Source organism: Peromyscus californicus, unplaced genomic scaffold (genome assembly GCF_007827085.1).
Source record: "Peromyscus californicus insignis strain IS unplaced genomic scaffold, ASM782708v3 Scaffold_5__1_contigs__length_169319896, whole genome shotgun sequence".
Lineage (NCBI taxonomy): Eukaryota > Metazoa > Chordata > Mammalia > Rodentia > Cricetidae > Peromyscus > Peromyscus californicus.
Genome location: NW_026294573.1, coordinates 139,408,165 through 139,414,164, shown reverse-complemented (window position 1 = coordinate 139,414,164; position 6,000 = coordinate 139,408,165). Strand labels below are relative to the sequence as shown.

The 6,000-nt window shown below is 42.1% G+C and overlaps 1 non-coding gene across 1 annotated transcript; it reads right to left on the bottom strand.

The window, feature by feature from the left end:
• Positions 1-2,730: 2,730 nt before the first annotated feature.
• On the bottom strand, positions 2,731-2,859 carry LOC128098075 (small nucleolar RNA SNORA18). Its single transcript, XR_008214107.1, has one exon. It is a non-coding gene; the product is annotated as a small nucleolar RNA SNORA18 (small nucleolar RNA).
• Between the last annotated feature and the right edge of the window lie 3,141 nt (positions 2,860-6,000).

Here is a 6,000-nt window from a genome sequence, read left to right as displayed (position 1 = left end):
TGAACAGTTTTAAAAGAAAAGGAACAGCCTGCTGGCAGTCACTGACCTGTGGGCCTCGGTGCTTAAGCAGAGCAGAGTAGGTAAACTTTGCTGAGGGATTTGTGCCATGCTGATACCAGGCAGGAGGCTGTGACTCGATCTGGCCGCCACAAGCACCATTGCCATGTGTGTCGCCTGGCCCTCCTGGCTCACAAGGTGCTCCACGCTGGGCACACCGGCAGGCTCCTGCAGCCCATGTGGGAATGCAGGCGGTCACCTGAGCAGGGTTCAGGTAGCTCTGCCAGCCTGGAAAGCACCTGGGTCGAGGTGGGTAAGCGCCGGGTCCCCACACATACAGCGGATGTGGGACTGCAGAAAGCAGATGCCGGGTGCCCTAAGACATGAGCTGGAACTGAGCAGCTCACAGGTACTAGCTAGGTGGGCTTGTAGGGAGCTTTTGAGCCTCTGAGCAAACCTGCCATGGAGGCTGTGGGCAGGAGCCACGGGAGTGTGCAGTCTTTTTGTCACATGGGTGCTATTTGTTAAGATTAATCCACGTGAGTCTATTAAATGGTTACTAGGGATTTATTAGGATATAAACAGAGGAAGTACTCAGGAATACAGAACCAAGTAAACAGTTGAAGTCATCCTTTGTTCTGTCCAGGAGCGAATGCACCTTGCCTTTCCATCACACCAGGAAGAAGAAAAAAGAAAGCATGTGACCCCCTTCCCTTTCCTTTTAAGAGGTCTTCTTTGAGCCATGTAGCCCAAGGTCATGCGCGGAGCAAATACCACTACACAGAGGCAAATGGTAGATGGGATAATTTAGGAAAAGCTGGCTAGGAATAAGCCAAGCCAAAGGCTAGGCATTAAGTAATAATAAGTTTCCACGTGATTAATTGGGGAGCTGGGTGGTGGGTCCCCCAAAAGAGCAAAGAATAAAAGCTACCAACAATGACTGAGTTTGCACTGCTCAGCCAAAGTCATGTTTCTGTCCTTCCAGCGCTCATTCAAATCTCTCTACTTGTTTCATTTCCCCCAGAACTATCCCAAGCAGAATGCAAACCTTCCAATGGTTAGAGATGCACCAACTCTTACCTACTTAATAAATGTGTACACATTTTTTTATTAACATACCTTTTAAAGATTCTTTAAACCATTTTTTATTGTTTTACATTCATGTACATATGTGCACTATGTGTGTGCTCATGGAGGACAGAAGAGGGCATTGAAACACTTGGAACTAGAGTTAAAACATCTGAGTCACTATATGGGTCTTCTGCACGAGCAGCAAGTCCTTTTAACCACCGAGCCCTCTCTGCAGCCCCGAACACACTTTTTAGATGAATAATTAAACAAAACATATTCTTCCTCTTTTAAATCCAGTTTAGTTAAGGAGTATAATCTTTTAAAATTAGCTGGGCAGTGGTGAAGCACTCCTTTAATCCCAGCACTCGGGAGGCAGAGGCAGGTGGATCTCTGTGAGTTCGAGGCCAGCCTGGTCTGCAGAGTTCCAGGAAAGGCACCAAAGCTACACAGAGAAAAGCCTGTCTCGAACAAACGCCCCCCCCCCCAAAAAAAAAGAAAAATCTTTAAAAATTATTATTGATTAGCAGAAAAGATATGGGTTTGTGACTTGTTATTAACATTATTACCCACAACATAGGTATCACTATATTTATTATTCACTCCTCCACCTCCTTTGGTCCCTCCTCTCCACAAATAGTCCTCCCTTCTGCTTTCATGAATTACTGCCCTTGCTTGTTCTCCCCTCCAGTTCCCTTTAGATCTCTTCTCCACTCCTAGCTTTCTACCTTCGTGTGTGTGTGTGTGTGTGTGTGTGTGTGTGTGTGTGTGTGTGTGCATGTATTCATTCTGCAGTGTTTCTCTATGTAGCCCTGATGTCCTGGAACTCAACTCTGTAGATCAGGCTGGCTTTGGACTCAGAGATCCACCTGCCTCTGCTTTCTAAGTGTGTTGGGATTAAAGGTGTGTGCAACCACATCAGGCCATTTTACTTTGTGTTTTTAGAAAATAATTGAAAAACTTATGTGGGTGCTTGAGTAGGCCAGAAGAGTGTCAGATCTTCTGGAGCTGGAGTTGTGAACCACATGATGTGGGTGCTGGAAAATAAACTTGGGGCCTCTGCAAGAGTATCCAATGCTTTCTGAATTGTGAGCCATCTCTCCAGCCTTATTTAGTAGTTTTGACACCTTGACCAAGTCACAGAGAGGTTCTTTCTGCTCACATGGTTTGAGGTTCTGAATGTCTTTTTCATTCTTTTCACAGATACGGGACACATTCCCCCCTCCCCCCAATCATTTCTTTGAAGGGATTCTGTGCCTTAAGTCTAGTGTGTTTATATGGCTGTTACGTGTACATGTGAGCCAAGGAGGGCATCAGGTATCCTCTTCATTACTTCAAAACAGGGTCTCTCACTGACTCTGAAGCTCGAGTCTTGTGCGCTCTCAGGATCCACTTTTCTCTGCCTCTTCCCACAAAAGCAAGCAGCCCACAGGCACCTGTGGCTGTGACTGTCTTTAATGACAGTGCTAGAGATCTGAACTAAGGTTCTCATGCATAAGGGAGCCACCTCCCCAGCCCAAGCCTTGCGTTCACCTCAGCTCCTTCTAGCTATAGCTTGGGTATTTTGATCATATCCTTCAGGTTTTCTAAGTTATGGCTAGGCTCACATCTGTTAGAATGCAGTATCTCCTTGAACTTGTCCTCCATCTGATAAATGTCTTTTAATGCTATTTTGTAGTTCCTTCCCATAGACCTAATAAACAGTCTTGAGTCAAGCAAAACCAGAAGTTACTATGTGAGGCATGTCCATCGTTGTGTAGCTACTGGAGAAGCCCCATCGGGATGGACTTCTGAATCGGACAGTCTTCAATCTAGATAGTCTCTTGGTGCTGTATTTACCACACTGTATTTACCAGACAGATTCTAATTGCCAACATTTTTGTTCCAAACTAAATTTCCTTGTTCAATTTGTCTCTTGTGTAGCTTAGTTCACATTGCTGTTTTGTTTTCCTGTTTTTCATCTTGCTAACTTTCTCAATTGATATGGCTTTTGTCTCCAGGTATTGGATTCATTTCCTTAATCATATTCTTGCTTGTAATATCTTTGGATCACTGACTATTTTTGCTAGTAACCTTTTGAGATCTTTATCTGGTGTTTTACCTATTTGTCTTTGAACTCCGTAGCTGAGGAGTTAGTCTTTTGCTGGAATGGTAATTTATGCCTTGCTTTTTCATGCTTACTTTTTTTTTTAATCCTATTTTTAGTGTGTGTGTGTGTGTGTTATGATGGGTGTTTGGTCAGAGAGCAACTTTGTAGAGTGGTTATCTTCCTTCCACTGTGGGTTCCAGGGACTCAATTCATGTTGTCAGCCTTGTGTGATGTCATAGTTAGCTTCATTTTTCAACTGGATATACCTGGGAAGAGGGAAATTCAATTGTTGAGTTGCTATCAGATTGGCTGGTGAGGCATTTTCTTTATTGCTTATGTAGGAAGGCCTAGGCTACTCTGAGCAGTGCCATCCCTAGGCAGGTGGACCTGGGCTGTAAGAAGGCTTCATCATGGCCTCTGCTTCAGTAACTGCATTGACTCCCCTCAGTGGTAGATTGGGACCTGGGGGTTTTAAGATGAAATAAACTCTTCCTTGACAAGTTGGTTTTGGTTAGTGCTTTATAGAAATATAGAAACAAGAACATGCCGGGTGGTGGTGGTGGCGCACACCTTTAATCCCAGCACTTGGGAGGCAGAGGCAGGCGGATCTCTGTGAGTTCGAGGCCAGCCTGGTCTACAAAGCAAGTTCCAGGAAAGGCGCTAAGCTACACAGAGAAACCCTGTCTCGAAAAACCAAAAAAACCCAAAAACCCAAAAAACCAAAAAAAAAAAAAAAAAAAAAAAAAAAAACCAAAAAAACAAACAAAAAAAACCAAGACCACCAGAGAAGTGCTTTTATATTGTGATTTATGTATCTGTTAGTTTGGATATAATTTCTGGTTTTAACTAAGGCTCTTTCAAGTGATAGCTTGCTCTTGAAGGCTTAATCTCCAGTACCATTCATTGAGAAAACTAGTGTAAGGCAACAATAGTAAATCATATAAAATATAGAAACACACTTAAAATCAACTAACACATAACCAATTACTAAAAAGGTACTAATGTACTGATGTGGGATGTTCTTCAGTAAGCTGTGAATATCTGTTGCTCTCATTGGTTAATAAATAAAGCTGCTTTGGCCTATGGCAAGGCAGGATAGAGCCAGGTGGGATAGCCAAGCAGATACAGAAGAAGGGTGGAGTCTGGGAGATGCCATCTAGGTACCCAAAGAACAACATGCCAATAGACTGGTAATGCTACATCCATGTGGCAATACTTAAATCAATAGAAATGGGTTAATTTAAATGTAAGAGCTAGGTAGTAATAAGCCTGAGCCATTGGCCAAACATTTATAATTAATATTAAGCCTCTGAGTGGTTATTTGGGAACTGGTGGGCGGGAGAGAAATTTCCAATTACAGTGTACTATGTACTATGAAGTTAAAAAATTAGTCAGGTTAAAAATGAAAATAATAAATGAATGAGATAAAGGGACAGGGCCAGAGGAAAATAGAGGGGAAACATGGTAGAGAAACAAATAAATAAGGAATGGAGAAGAATGCTACTGAGGAGACAAAGGCAAAACTGCTAAAAAAGAAAAAAAAAAACAAAAAACCAAAACACCTAAAATATTTTCTAATAAGAAAATTCATAGCCAGGCAGCGGTGGCGCACACTTTTAATCCCAGCACTTGGAGGCAGAGCCAGGCGGATCTCTGAGTTTGAGGCTAGCCTTGTCTACAGAGCAAGATCCAGGACAGAAACCAAAAGCACACAGAGAAAACCTGTTTCGAAAACAAAACAAAAAAGAAAATTCATAAATGTAAAAGAACGCTAAAGAATAGTTTTTTAAAAAAAATATAGTAAAAATAAAAGAATATCCAATAATGAAAAATATGTATAAATAAAACTAGATAAATAGTATGGAAAATAAAGGAAATAGTTTTAGGGAAATACATTAACATAAAAATATGGCACTGGAGAGATGGCTCAGTGGTCATTAGCACTGATTACTTTTGCAGAGGATGTGGGTTGATTTCTAGCACCCACATGTAGTCTACATCTGTTTCTAACTCCAGTTCTAGCGGACTTGATGCCCTCTTCTAGCCTCAATAACACCAAGAAGGTACTCACCAGAGGACAGATATATACATAAGAATATTCATCCACATAAAACTAAAATAAACAAAACAATCCAATAAAGCATATATTCTTCTAAAAGTATTAAAAAGAAAACCCAAACCAAACAACTAGGGACATGTAAAGGAAAAATATTAAATGTTGGAATCTTTGAATTTTTCCTGGGTCTTTGAATTTCCTAGGATTTGTATTACAGCTAAGCTTGTTTCTACTGATGGCTGATGAATGCTGGCAAAGGCTTCAGTTTTGGACCTTCTCTTTACATACAGGGGATCTGCTGGCCAAAATGAACTCTTGCAGTCTGGTCTGGACAGGTTCTCTCCTACCCTCCCCAGTTCACACCCCCTTGGAGTGGGTAATGCTATGGCTGGGAGTTGGTTCTCACATACACTGTCAGTGGGGGAAGCCATTACATCACTGAGATCTGTACAGGAAGAACTGTTTGCACACTTTCAAAATCTGCTCAGTGTTCATTCCTTGCTGGGAGGATGCAGCTCTGATGTCAATCAAGTCTTCCACTGTGGCTTTGCAATTGAAACTCAATAGCACTGGACCTCATGGCAGGCAGCTGGCTCTAGAGGCTGGTCTACTGCAGTCTTCAGGCCCAATGTCTTAGTTAGGGTTACTTTTGTTTCTATGAAACACCATGACCAAAGGCAAGTTGTGGAGAAAAGGCTTTATTTGACGTATACTTCCATATTGTAGTCCACTACTGAAGAAGTCAGAACAAGAACTCAAGTAGGGCAGGAACCTGGATGCAGGAGCTGAT